At 49.6% G+C, this 15,075-nt stretch overlaps 1 long non-coding RNA gene across 1 annotated transcript in view; it reads left to right on the forward strand.

Annotated features, from left to right (window-relative positions):
• Positions 1–14,325, forward strand: part of LOC135238492 (uncharacterized) — a 32,254-nt gene extending 17,929 nt beyond the window's left edge. The window contains exons 3-4 of the long non-coding RNA XR_010325131.1: positions 5,264–5,372; positions 14,141–14,325. This is a non-coding gene — a long non-coding RNA (uncharacterized LOC135238492). The remainder of the gene's footprint in view (positions 1–5,263; positions 5,373–14,140) is intronic.
• Positions 14,326–15,075: the final 750 nt, after the last annotated feature.

The raw sequence follows: 15,075 nt of genomic DNA on the forward strand, positions 1-15,075 counted from the left end.
GAGAGAAACAGGGCACAGGGCCGTGTTTCCTGTGACAGGGCTGAGAGGATTAGCAGGATAATCCAGTCCTTTCTCAGTCCTCTTCTCTTTTAAGGTCAGTGCGGTCCTGCAGGCACTGTGAGTAACCCCCCCCCCTTCTCTGTCCTGCATGCTGAGCACCCCCTCCCCCCAGCACTTACCCCCCCCCCCCCCCACCCTACCCTCCACCCTGCTCCATTTACCTCCTCTTCCTGTCTTCCATTTACAACACTACTTTCAGTACATTTAAACCCCCCCCCACAGTAATATTTATAACACCACCCCCGGCTGCAGTAACAAACATTTCCTCTGGAAGCTGTGTCAGATAGAAGCTGAGTCAGACTGAAGCTGTGTCAGACAGAAGCTGTGTTGGATGGAAGCTGTGTCAGATAGAAGCTGCGTTAGACTAAAGCTGTGTCAGATAGAAGCTGTGTTGGATGGAAGCTGTGTAAAATAGAAGTTGTGTCAGATGGAAGCTGTGTTGGATTAAAGCTGTGTCAGGTAGAAGTTGTGTCAGATGGAAGCTGTGTTGGATGGAAGCTGTGTCAGATAGAAGCTGTGTTGGATGGAAGCTGTGTCGGATAGAAGCTGTGTTGGATGCAAGCTGTGTTGGATGCAAGCTGTGTGGGATGGAAGCTGTGTCAGATAGAAGCTGTGTTGGATGGAAGCAAGGCCTCACTTGTCAAGGATAGAACAGGATGCATTCCCCCTCCATCTGCCCTCTGATGTGTGTTTCACAGAATCTGGACAGATGCTCTCCTGTGACCACATGTCAAAATATTCACCCATTTTCCTGGATTTAATTGCTCACCGCTGCATTCTAATTTAAAGTTTGCTTGTAGGTGCTGATCATAATACCATTGCAGACAGGCAGTTCTGCTGATGCACATTGTAACAAGCACATTTTCAATAACACATCTCATATAAGTGTTTACTTTGCAAGGAGTCTGTTCAAATATCGTCCATAATGCGACAGCTGGTTCATTGCAGATTCACACATTCTAAATGCCTAAGCAGTTACTCTGTGATGGAATCTGTTGTGTAATTTGGAATGAATTTTGCTATAAACAATTGCCTGTCATAAGATGCAGCTTTTCATATTTGCACAAGCGGTTTGAATGACAAAAAAAGGGAAAAGTTATAAGTGGTAAAAGCAAAACATTCCTGAGGCATATTGGGGAGATGGATTCTGAGAGAGAGAATCCTCATGGGTTCAACATTTTAGGAACACTGTGAGTGCCTTGAGTGTTTCCCAAACTTTTTCAGTCAGCCGCCCCCCCCCCCCCCCCCCTTTGGTAATAGCAGGTGGGTCATCATGGGGTGACCATGCGGTGGGGGGGGGGACGGATCACAGGCTCAGTAAAGAGTGGCCACACTATCTCCAGCAGTTATATTAGCCAATGATAATGTGCTATTTCTGGTGGTAAAATAGGGGTGGCACCTGGGGTGGCCAGTTAAATTATAGAGGTGGCCAGCGGCTGGGTAATAGGACATTTTTTAGGCAACCCACCCTCCTCACATACACACACACATCCTGCACTGTGCTGCCCCACCTCCCCCCCATGCACCCCCCCACCCAGGGGGAAAGCCCCTCCAGTTAGGGAATAACTGGTCCAGAGGATTCTGCAGGTGTGCAATTTGGTCCGCACTGATACAGTGTTTGGGTCCATAGCAAACCAGAGTCAATTCAAGTGTGTAAACCCCTGTTTTGGGTCACAGAAAAAAAAACTTAACCAGAGATGTAGCAAAAAAGTCTTTGTGCTTTGCGCCTCTTTTGGCGGATTTACGTTTCTGTTGATCATTTGTGAGTAAGGCGAATCTGCAGTCAACTTCCAGGGATGGTTTGGCTGAAGGTTGGTTGAGCACACCAGCGACGGTTTGGCTGAAGCTTGGTTGAGCACACCAGCGATGGTTTGGCTGAAGGTTGGTTGAGCACACTGCTGTGGTTTGGCTGAAGGTTGGTTGAGCACACCAGCGATGGTTTGGCTGAAGGTTGGTTGAGCACACCAGCGATGGTTTGGCTGAAGGTTGGTTGAGCACACCAGCGATGGTTTGGCTGAAGCTTGGTTGAGCACACTAGCTGTGGTTTGGCTGAAGGTTGGTTGAGCACACAGCTGTGGTTTGGCTGAAGCTTGGTTGAGCACACCAGCGATGGTTTGGCTGAAGTTGGTTGAGCACACCTGCGTGGTTTGGCTGAAGGTTGGTTGAGCACACCAGCGATGGTTTGGCTGAAGTTGGTTGAGCGCACCCGCGTGGTTTGGCTGAAGGTTGGTTGAGCACACCAGCGATGGTTTGGCTGAAGGTTGGTTGAGCACACTGCTGTGGTTTGGCTGAAGGTTGGTTGAGCACACTGCTGTGGTTTGGCTGAAGGTTGGTTGAGCACACTGCTGTGGTTTGGCTGAAGGTTGGTTGAGCACACCAGCGATGGTTTGGCTGAAGGTTGGTTGAGCATACTGCTGTGATTTGGCTGAAGGTTGGTTGAGCGCACTGCTGTGGTTTGGCTGAAGGTTGGTTGAGCGCACTGCTGTGGTTTGGCTGAAGGTTGGTTGAGCACACTGCTGTGATTTGGCTGAAGGTTGGTTGAGCGCACTGCTGTGGTTTGGCTGAAGGTTGGTTGAGCACACTGCTGTGGTTTGGCTGAAGGTTGGTTGAGCATACTGCTGTGATTTGGCTGAAGGTTGGTTGAGCGCACTGCTGTGATTTGGCTGAAGGTTGGTTGAGCGCACTGCTGTGGTTTGGCTGAAGGTTGGTTGAGTGCACTGCTGTGGTTTGGCTGAAGGTTGGTTGAGCGCACTGCTGTGGTTTGGCTGAAGGTTGGTTGAGCGCACTGCTGTGGTTTGGCTGAAGGTTGGTTGAGCACACTGCTGTGGTTTGGCTGAAGGTTGGTTGAGCACACCAGTGATGGTTTGGCTGAAGGTTGGTTGAGCACACTGCTGTGGTTTGGCTGAAGGTTGGTTGAGCACACTGCTGTGGTTTGGCTGAAGGTTGGTTGAGCACACCAGCGATGGTTTGGCTGAAGGTTGGTTGAGCACACCAGCGATGGTTTGGCTGAAGGTTGGTTGAGCACACCAGCGATGGTTTGGCTGAAGGTTGGTTGAGCGCACTGCTGTGATTTGGCTGAAGGTTGGTTGAGCGCACTGCTGTGGTTTGGCTGAAGGTTGGTTGAGCGCACTGCTGTGGTTTGGCTGAAGGTTGGTTGAGTGCACTGCTGTGGTTTGGCTGAAGGTTGGTTGAGCGCACTGCTGTGATTTGGCTGAAGGTTGGTTGAGCGCACTGCTGTGGTTTGGCTGAAGGTTGGTTGAGCGCACTGCTGTGGTTTGGCTGAAGGTTGGTTGAGCACACTGCTGTGGTTTGGCTGAAGGTTGGTTGAGCACACTGCTGTGGTTTGGCTGAAGGTTGGTTGAGCACACCAGCGATGGTTTGGCTGAAGGTTGGTTGAGCACACCAGCGATGGTTTGGCTGAAGGTTGGTTGAGCACACCAGCGATGGTTTGGCTGAAGGTTGGTTGAGCACACCAGCGATGGTTTGGCTGAAGGTTAGTTGAGCACACTGCTGTGGTTTGGCTGAAGGTTGGTTGAGCACACTGCTGTGGTTTGGCTGAAGGTTGGTTGAGCACACCAGCGATGGTTTGGCTGAAGGTTGGTTGAGCACACTGCTGTGGTCATTTTTACCACCTACTGCAAAAAACTGCTTCTGCTGTTCAGCAGTTTTTGTTTTTGAGTTTTTTTGGAGACTTTTTATTCAATTGGATTAAAACGGGTGGTTTTTGTTTTGTTTTGTTTTGTTTTGTTTTGTGAAAAGAAGAGACTTGATTGTTAAGAAGCCTCTGGCTTCCTGTTGTTTTATTTGGAGACAGTTAAATAGGCAGAGCCATTTTGAACACAGAGACTGGGTGACCCATACATACCACGTAACACAATGGGCTGGACAATGAGGAAATTCCATCCTCTCCACGGGCCCTTCTTGGTCTCTGTATTTGACATTCATTTTACTGGGAAGGTCAGCCGAGAATTGTATTATGCAGTGATAAAGCAGGGAATCCAAGTGGGCGGGGAATCAAAGGCATTCAGCCAATCAGATGTCGGAAATGATTAGATTGGCATACGTGGTAAGGCCTTTTCACTGTAATTTGGCCAGCTCATCAGGGTTAGCACTCCTGCTCTTTCAAAGCACCATGGAATCTTTAATGACCCTGGTGATTCAGGACCTCGGTTGAGTGTCTGATCCAACGAATGTCAGCTTCTACAACACAGTGCCCCGTGTGAGCTGGAGCATTTGAGTTGAAGGGTACAGGGCTATATGGCTGCTTAGCTTCAGCAGTTAGACGTGAGAAGGGTACAGTGTGGTATGGCTGCTTAGCTTCAGCAGTTAGCCATGAGAAGGGTACAGTGTGGTATGGCTGCTTAGCTTCAGCAGTTACCCATGAGAAGGGTACAGGGTGGTATGGGTGCTTAGCTTCAGCAGTTAGCCATGAGAAGGGTACAGGGTGGTATGGGTGCTTAGCGTCAGCAGTTAGCAATGAGAAGGGTACAGGGTGGTATGGCTGCTTAGCTTCAGCAGTTAGCCATGAGAAGGGTACAGGGTGGTATGGGTGCTTAGCGTCAGCAGTTAGCCATGAGAAGGGTACAGGGTGGTATGGCTGCTTAGCTTCTGCAAATAACCATGAGAAGGGTACAGTATGTCTACTGTACTGAGCTGTATCATTCCTGTGTATCAAATTCTGACTGACAAGTGTTAGCCTCTATACAAATAGAAATTATATATAATAATGTGAAAGGTCTAAAAATATATTCTCCTATGAGTGATATTCCTGAGTTTCCATAGCAACTGCGAGAAATGCGGGCTGGATTGACAATTTGTCAGCTGAAATATTGAACATTAAATTGATTTATAAAAAGAAGAATAAACCTTCTCTGGTGAGCATTAACTACACAAACTAAGGCATTACCACAAACAAAAACAAGGTCCAAAAGGCTTCTGCTGGTCTTTTGATGGTATGAACTCTCCTTAGCCAATGATCTTCTCAGTCGGTACAGACGTCCTAGCAGCCTGGTAGACTAGCACCTGACTTTAAAATTTGAAGGTAGCCAGAGAAGGGAGAGTGGGGGGGGGGGCAGGCGGGGGTGTGGTGAGGGTATTTTGGTAGGTTGTATACCAGACGAAGCTGAGGAGCAGAGATCAGTGGAGAAAAGCAAAGAATCGAATAGAACTGAGAGTTTTCTTTTGTCCTGATTTCCTGACCCAGGATGAAAGGCAGGCTCGGGAGCTCAACGGCAGGACTGCTTGCGATTACAGGCAGTCGTGTCTAAAATGGCGGAAAGCCAGGGGAAAGAGAACGGCTTCCCGGACAATAAGTAAGTGTTACTCCCTCTATCTGGAGTCTGAAGGGGTGTTAGTACTGTGGGGCAGTCAGAATATGGTCAGTGGTACTGGCCTAGGGTGAAATAAGAATGATAATATTTATATATATCTTTTTTTTTTTTTTTAACATACTATTTATTGATCCATATTGAATTTTCACGGTAATGACACCAGTGTCTCTGCCGGGATTCAAACCCACAACCACTTCGTTTACAAGCCCCCTGTTCCCTAACCATTATACACATTATGCTACACTGGCATCCTAAGGTGCAACTCCCTTAGAAACAAGGAGGGGAAACAGGGTGAATCTGATTGGACGCTGCCTGCACGGCTAAAGATGATTGGACAAGGTGAGCGGCTGGTTCTGTGCAAGGCTCAGACTTTGTGGTGGCTGATGGGAATTCCAGCTTGTCAGATGGGATCTCATCGGTGTCCTGTGTCTGCCATGGACGTGTGTGTAGATCTGAGGTTTTCCAGTGCAAACAGGGATCCAGGCGAATCTAACGGAATGTAGTTACAGCATCGAGCATGATGGGAAAATAATCTTTTTCCTTTTCTCAATCATACCCCTGGTAACTCAGCCAGGATGGCCAACATGAATGAGCCCAAGTCAGCAGCAATGCCAGTCTCCTAATCCATCTATATTACATATCTATCATATCACATTTCATTACGTCACATTAGCGTACATTATATTACATTACATCGCATTAACCTACATTACATTACATCATATTTCATCATATCACATTAGCCTTCATTACATTACATTAGCCAACATTACATTGTTATATTACATCACATTAACCTACATTACATTTCATTCCATCACTTAAGCCTACATTACATCACATTTCACTACATCACATTGGCCTACGTTACATCACATTTCATTACATCACATTTCATTTCATTAATTCAGAAGATGCTCTTATCTAGAGAGACTTTCAGTGTGAGAGAAACATTAGTGCATTCACCCGATTGCCATTGAGCAGTACTGCCATACCTGGCTAACAGCAGTCCCAGGCTAGTGATGCAGAAATGCAGATTGACCAGATGCAGCCATTATCAAACTACCAGCTGCAGCTGACAACGCTAGCTAGGCTAACAATGTTCAGGAGCCTCAGAGGAATCAGGCTGGAGAAACACCGTTTCCCAGAAGCACTTGGGATCAAGAAGCACTGCTATCATCGAGCACTAGCTTCGGTTCAGAACCCTGGTGGGTCCAAAGCCCACTCTGTGTCTCCACTGAAGAAGGACGTCGTCGGAATCCACGGTGGGAAAGTGTTGAATTATGGAGTTAAAGAACCATGTTGGGCAACAGTGTAGCATAATGGGTAAGGGACTGGTTTTGTAATCCAAAGGTCACAGGTTAGACCCTTAAAAAAAAAAATCATCACGATTCATGAATCATCCCAGATATTTTGATGTATGCTATTATTCCTCATGTTCTCAGTTTACAACTGTTACAATTACAGCATTCATGTAAGAGTTGTAAACATGCAGATGGAGCTGCAGTAGCATATGCAAACAGCTGAGATAGTGATCTTACATTCATTAAGAAGACACCCTCTTTGTTACAGTGTTTTACCATGTTGTTGATTAACATTTCCACTGACGGCCTACTAAAGAATGACAGTTGCAAGTATATTTGTTTATGTCGCACCTGTGTTCCCAACCTCACGGCATGCTCACAAGAGTAAATTAGAAATGAAGCGCTTACTTAATATAATTTGAGAACTGCTCATATAAATGACAGAGAAATGTTTCAGTATTAATTTTGTCATTACACCGTGCTCCTTGTAAATATTGTCCATAGGCTGGTAATTTCATTTAAATGTATTTAAACTGTTTACACTGTCAGCAAGGTGAGGATTCATTGAAATATGTTTAATTTTATGAGCCCAGTAGTTTTAATTATTAACGCTTGTTTGACGTCCGGCACTCTGAACACCGAACACAAGTGTATCAACTGTTAAAACACCTCACTTACCCAACATGTAAAATATATATTTATTTTTATTTAATTTGGTAATTATTCTCAAAGATATCAATTAAATTGCCAAATTTGTTGATAGGCAGAGCAACCTTTATCAAAATGTACATTCACAACCAGAAGAAAATTAAGAAATTTATTAAGTTACAACAAATATTCACAGCAAATCTAAAGACAAGGTTCAACTACCTTAAAACAATTAACAGGGTACAGGCATGGCAGTCACACAAGGAATGACAGTAAGAAGATTCCAAACCACAGCTTATTTGTCTCAAAGTAATCAAAACTTGAAAAACCCAAAAGACAGAAGAATATTACAATAGAACCAGGGATGAACTGAAGAACGCCCGACCTAGATGCAGGACTCAGTTGCCCACTTCCAATTAACTGTTACAAACTTCTCAGGTTGCCCAGAACTGACTGCTAACTGAAAGAATGCTGCATATTTTATGTAGACACACAGACACACCTCTTCTGACACACACACACACACACACATGCAGAACCACACTCACACACAGACACACACATTCACACCTCCAATATGGCCAAATGGTGAATTAGATTTCTGACAACACAGAGCATTTGACAACATAACTCCTGACCTGGCCAGCTGATGCTTGGATCATGATGCTGAAAAGTTTTTTTAGTTTCCCATTTAGTTTGCATGTTCTCCCTGTGTCTGCGTGGGTTTCCTCCAGGTACTCCGGTTTCCTCCCACAGTCCAATGATGTGCAGGTAGGCTAATTGGAGACTCTAAATTGCCCACAGGTATGAGTATGAGAGTGAATGGTGTGTGCGCCCTGCACTAGATTGGCGGCCTGTCCAAGGTCTATTCCTGCCTCTCGCCCAATGCATGCTGGGATAGGCCCCAGCACCCCTCGCCACCCTGTCCAGCATAATTGGGTATTGTGGATGGATGGATTTGTTAGTTCCTATCAGATGCACCCCTTTTTCTGTGTCAACAAATGCAAAAAACAACATCATCATCTTAATGTGGGAAGATGGACATTATTATGAAATTGATGTCATTAAAATAGGCTAATCAGTTCTCCCATCAAAGAAATGAAACAAAACTAACATAACAAAACACGAAATGTGAACAGATGAAATCATTTCAAGCCATAATTACTTTGCATGTTTGCTTTCAATTATTTACCGCTAGTTAGTGAAACTGTTATAACTTGAGCAACCTCATCTTGCTATTCTGGTATCTGCCATGGATAAATCTCATTATTGCATAAACTGTAATTAGATTATGAGGGGATTCTTGTATATTTATCAATGAAACAAACAATATGGTATGTTAAATGAAGAGGGAAACATCACTCTGAAATGATTGTACTGTTCATTTTTGTTGTAACATAAAAAGAATTCATAAAACAGGAATTATACAACAATAGTAAAGCACATGGTCACCGCATAAACAGTATGAAATGAAATTTTCTAACTTGCTCCCAATTGAAAGTCAACTGCCGTTATACAGGTGCATAAAAATAATGAAAAAGTTTTAGCCGGAATAGGTCACCAAACACAACATAGGCTAACATTAACAACACAGGATTAAAATAGGCTAAGCAGCCCAGGCTATAAAACATGACAGTCAATAGGTTATAAATTTAGCTATGCATATTGTGTGGGCTAGGGTATTGTTTTCAAGAAAAGATTCAGCGATCGCCAAAACAACACGGTTGAGCTGTCAAATCAGAGGTTGTCAAACCACAATGACAGCACGCGGAAAACATCCATCAAAGTTTTAGGATTTTTATGGAGCTTCTTCAAACATTACACTACAATCCTTTGAGGTTGTAGGTTTATGGGGTCATTATTTGTGCTGTCACAGAAAAATGCTTTATTTTGAAGCCATAAGGGTTCAGGGTTTTGAATCAAATGATAGAATGTTTGATGCTTGTGCTGAGAAACCCAAAAAAACCTCTCTTCCACTGCCACACGTAAGGACAGAAAGACTGGCCCCACAGTGGCAACCACCGTATTGGGATCCAAATCAAGATGGCCGTTATAAGAAGTGACACAAAATGAACAAGATGGCCACAAGGCGGAACTGGCATAAAACAAACAAGGCGGTCACCCAGGGACGGATCTAAAATGGCTGATAATGGAGTGTGGCTCTTAACTCCATAGCAATACAGAATCAGTCCCTGTGAAAAGGCTGGTGATGTATTATAGAAAAAAAGACCTGTTACTAGAGATTTAGCAAGAGAGAATCATAGTTTTTTATTTTATTTATTTACTAATTTATTTTTGCTTAAAGGACACTTAGCCGATTACATTTCATGTTCATCGTGAGCAAAGTGGATCTTCATTCAACTTCCAGCAAAGATACGATTTGGTGAGCAAACCAGTGTGGCTATTTTTCTGTTAGCTGATCGACATGTGCAGGCAGAACAGTGTGTTAATTCTCATCCAAAATACTGCCACTTCTCCACACTATAGTACTGCCACTCCTCCTCTTTCACATCCACACTACAGTACTGCTGCTCCACCTGTCTCACATCCACACTACAGTACTGCTGCTCTACCTGTCTCACATCCACACTACAGTACTGCTGCTCAACCTACCTCACATCCACATTACAGTACTGCTGCTCCACCTGTCTCACATCCACACTACAGTACTGCTGCTCTACCTGTCTCACATCCACACTACAGTACTGCTGCTCAACCTACCTCACATCCACATTACAGTACTGCTGCTCCACCTGTCTCACATCCACACTACAGTACTGCTGCTCCACCTGTCACATCCACACTACAGTACTGCTGCTCCACCTGTCTCACATCCACACTACATTACTGCCACTCCTCCCCTTTCACATCCACACTACAGTACTGCTGCTCCACCTACCTCACATCCAGACTACAGTACTGCTGCTCCACCTGTCACATCCACACTACAGCACTGCTGCTCCACCTGTCTCACATCCACACTACATTACTGCCACTCCTCCCCTTTCACATCCACACTACAGTACTGCTGCTCCACCTGTCACATCCACACTACAGCACTGCTGCTCCACCTGTCACATCCACACTACACTACTGCTGCTCCACCTGTCTCACATCCACACTACATTACTGCCACTCCTCCCCTTTCACATCCACACTACAGTACTGCTGCTCCACCTGTCTCACATTCACACTACTGTACAGCTACTCTGCCTCTCTCACATCCACATTGCCGTACTGCTGCTCCACCTACCTCACATCCACACTACAGCACAGCTGCTCCACCTGTCTCACATCCACACTACAGTTCTGATGCTGCTCTACCTGTATCACATCCACACTACAGGACTGCTGCTCCACCTGTCTCATGTTCACACTACAATAGAGCTGCTCTATTTGTCTCACATCCCACTGGTTGTATTCTCATTTTCTGATTTATTTGATTTTCCTCTCCCAGTCACGCAGCGTCTGCCCTCTCCCAGTCAGCTACAGCGTCTGCCCTCTCCCAGTCACACAGCGTCTGCCCCCTCCCAGTCAGCTACAGCGTCTGCCCCCTCCCAGTCAGCTACAGCGTCTGCCCTCTCCCAGTCAGCTACAGCGTCTGCCCCCTCCCAGTCACACAGCGTCTGCCCCCTCCCAGTCAGCTACAGCGTCTGCCCTCTCCCAGTCAGCTACAGCGTCTGCCCTCTCCCAGTCAGCTACAGCGTCTGCCCCCTCCCAGTCAGCATCTGCCCCCTCCCAGTCACGCAGCGTCTGCCCCCTCCCAGTCACGCAGCGTCTGCCCCCTCCCAGTCAGCTACAGCGTCTGCCCTATCCCAGTCAGCTACAGCGTCTGCCCTCTCCCAGTCAGCTACAGCGTCTGCCCCCTCCCAGTCAGCTACAGCGTCTGCCCCCTCCCAGTCACACAGCGTCTGCCCCCTCCCAGTCACACAGCGTCTGCCCCCTCCCAGTCAGCTACAGCGTCTGCCCCCTCCCAGTCACACAGCGTCTGCCCCCTCCCAGTCACACAGCGTCTGCCCCCTCCCAGTCACACAGCGTCTGCCCCCTCCCAGTCACACAGCATCTGCCCTCTCCCAGTCAGCTACAGCGTCTGCCCCCTCCCAGTCACACAGCGTCTGCCCCCTCCCAGTCACACAGCGTCTGCCCTCTCCCAGTCACACAGCGTCTGCCCCCTCCCAGTCAGCTACAGCGTCTGCCCCCTCCCAGTCACACAGCGTCTGCCCCCTCCCAGTCACACAGCGTCTGCCCCCTCCCAGTCAGCTACAGCGTCTGCCCCCTCCCAGTCACACAGCGTCTGCCCCCTCCCAGTCACACAGCGTCTGCCCCCTCCCAGTCAGCTACAGCGTCTGCCCCCTCCCAGTCACACAGCGTCTGCCCCCTCCCAGTCACACAGCATCTGCCCCCTCCCAGTCACACAGCGTCTGCCCCCTCCCAGTCACACAGCGTCTGCCCCTCCCAGTCACACAGCATCTGCCCCCTCCCAGACACACAGTATCTGCCCCCTCCCAGTCAGCTACAGCGTCTGCCCCCTCCCAGTCACACAGCATCTGCCCCCTCCCAGTCAGCTACAGCGTCTGCCCCTCCCAGTCAGCTACAGCGTCTGCCCCTCCCAGTCACACAGCGTCTGCCCCCTCCCAGTCACACAGCGTCTGCCCTCTCCCAGTCACACAGCGTCTGCCCCCTCCCAGTCACACAGCGTCTGCCCCCTCCCAGTCACACAGCGTCTGCCCCCTCCCAGTCACACAGAGTCTGCTCCCTCCCAGTCACACAGCGTCTGCCCCCTCCCAGTCAGCTACAGCGTCTGCCCCCTCCCAGTCACACAGCGTCTGCCCCCTCCCAGTCACACAGCGTCTGCCCCCTCCCAGTCAGCTACAGCATCTGCCCCTCCCAGTCAGCTACAGCATCTGCCCCCTCCCAGTCACACAGCGTCTGCCCCCTCCCAGTCACACAGCGTCTGCCCCCTCCCAGTCACACAGCGTCTGCCCCCTCCCAGTCACACAGCGTCTGCCCCCTCCCAGTCACACAGCATCTGCCCCCTCCCAGTCACACAGCGTCTGCCCCCTCCCAGTCACACAGCGTCTGCCCTCTCCCAGTCACACAGCGTCTGCCCCCTCCCAGTCAGCTACAGCGTCTGCCCCTCCCAGTCAGCTACAGCATCTGCCCCCTCCCAGTCAGCTACAGCGTCTGCCCTCTCCCAGTCACACAGCGTCTGCCCCCTCCCAGTCACACAGCGTCTGCCCTCTCCCAGTCACACAGCGTCTGCCCTCTCCCAGTCACACAGCGTCTGCCCCCTCCCAGTCACACAGTCTGTCTGCCCCCTCCCAGTCACACAGTCTGTCTGCCCCCTCCCAGTCACACAGCGTCTGCCCTCTCCCAGTCACACAGCGTCTGCCCCCTCCCAGTCACACAGCGTCTGCCCCCTCCCAGTCACACAGCGTCTGCCCCCTCCCAGTCAGCTACAGCGTCTGCCCTCTCCCAGTCACACAGCGTCTGCCCCCACCCAGTCACACAGCGTCTGCCCCCTCCCAGTCACACAGCGTCTGCCCCCTCCCAGTCACACAGCGTCTGCCCCCTCCCAGTCACACAGCGTCTGCCCCCTCCCAGTCAGCTACAGCGTCTGCCCCCTCCCAGTCACACAGCGTCTGCCCCCTCCCAGTCACACAGCGTCTGCCCCCTCCCAGTCACACAGCGTCTGCCCCCTCCCAGTCACACAGCGTCTGCCCCCTCCCAGTCAGCTACAGCGTCTGCCCCCTCCCAGTCACACAGCGTCTGCCCCTCCCAGTCACACAGCGTCTGCCCCCTCCCAGTCACACAGCGTCTGCCCCCTCCCAGTCACACAGCGTCTGCCCCCTCCCAGTCAGCTACAGCGTCTGCCCCCTCCCAGTCACACAGCGTCTGCCCCCTCCCAGTCACACAGCGTCTGCCCCCTCCCAGTCACACAGCGTCTGCCCCCTCCCAGTCACACAGCGTCTGCCCCCTCCCAGTCAGCTACGTCATTCATCCTGTCTCCTCAGGTAGGGAAATTAACACCGCAACACAATGGCAGGGAAACAGGCCGAGTTCTGAGTGGGGAGAAGCTCATTCAGTGGCAGATTAACACGCTTATTACACACGCCTACGCCTCCTGCCTGTTCCACCTCTCTGCCCTGCTGCTTAGTGCAGGGAAATACCAACCCGTCCAGCTCTGCCCTTCTGGCAAGTTCTGTTTTGTTACCTGAACTTTGCGGATGGCCCCAGTTAATGGACCTGTGACATTTTACATGAAAGTACATAATTTGTATAATGCTGTGGCAGGTCACAGTGAAAGTCCAACCAAAAAAGTATATCTTTCTCTCCCTTTCTCTCCCTTTCTCTCCCTTTCTCTCCCTTTCTCTCCCTTTCTCTCCCTTTCTCTCCCTTTCTCTCGCTCTTCCTCACTCAGTGCAGATTCCTCTGGACTCACCTTTGGCTCATCCTCCTCAAGTTTTTTCTTGTACAGGAGCAAGTTGACCTGTCACGCAGAAGCTCTGAACACTGTGCCTCTAAACCCCCCAAAATCAGCTCTGCCTTTCTGAAAAGTTGTGTTTTATTGCCTGAACTTTGTGGAGGGCATTTAATGTCCATTTAATGGACCCTACAACATTTTACATGAAAGTGCATTATTTATATAATTCTGTGGCATGTCACTGTCAGTCTAGCCAGAAAGTATTTACATCCCTCTCTCCACCACATTCTCCCCCTCTCCCTCACCCTCTCTCCCTCTCTCCATCCCGTCTCACACCCAACCTCCACTCCCTCTCTCCCTATCTTCTCCTACAGCACTGACACACAAAGACCATGTGACCCCTCAACCACCGATGACATCATCACTGCCACTCACAGGCATACAGTCGTGATGGGAATTTTATAAAATTAATTTTTGTGATTACAGAACTTTCAGAACTGTGATTTTGACAGAGGACTAAAATGAATTAATTTGCAAGGCAAAGGGAGGAGCATGTTGATTGAGCTGGAGGGGGGTTTGTGGAGGTGTGGGGGGGTTTGGGGGGTATGGAGGGGTTTGGGGGGGGTAAATGTCCATCTCTGCGGCGGAGGAGGCCGTGACGGAGGAGGTGTGGTGGAGGAGGAGGCGTGGAGGAGGAGGCGCAGGGAGAGGAGGCGCAGGGGAGGAGGAGGCACGGCGAAGGAGCCGTGACGGAGGAGGTGTGGTGGAGGAGGAGGCGTGGAGGAGGAGGCGCAGGGGAGGAGGAGGGGCAGGGGAGGAGGAGGCACGGCGAAGGAGGCGTGACGGAGGAGGTGTGGTGGAGGAGGAGGCGCGGAGGAGGAGGAGGAGGAGGAGGCACAGCGAAGGAGGCGTGACGGAGGAGGCACTGGAGGAGGAGGAGGACGCGGAGGAGGTGCGGCGGAGGAGGAGGACGCGGAGGAGTAGGCCGCGACACTCTTCTTTTTATTATGCAAATCCTTGCTGTCATGGCGACCTCGCCATAAGACGCGTGAGAATGTTCCATCTGTTCTAATTATTTAGAGTGCCCCTCGCTCCGCTCCGCGCTCTACACTTCACAACCTCTCTGCCAAGCGAGCCCCATGCTTCAGCGGGAAGAGGAGGTGGCGTTTCTCATTTTCGCTCTCGAACACTCCCCCCCCCCCCCCCCCCACACCCACTCCCCCACCCTGCGACTCATCCTGTTATAAACGAGTCACACCATTTCTGTCACCATTCATAATTAATAGTCACACCATGCCACCACCCCAGC

Source organism: Anguilla rostrata, chromosome 1 (genome assembly GCF_018555375.3).
Source record: "Anguilla rostrata isolate EN2019 chromosome 1, ASM1855537v3, whole genome shotgun sequence".
Lineage (NCBI taxonomy): Eukaryota > Metazoa > Chordata > Actinopteri > Anguilliformes > Anguillidae > Anguilla > Anguilla rostrata.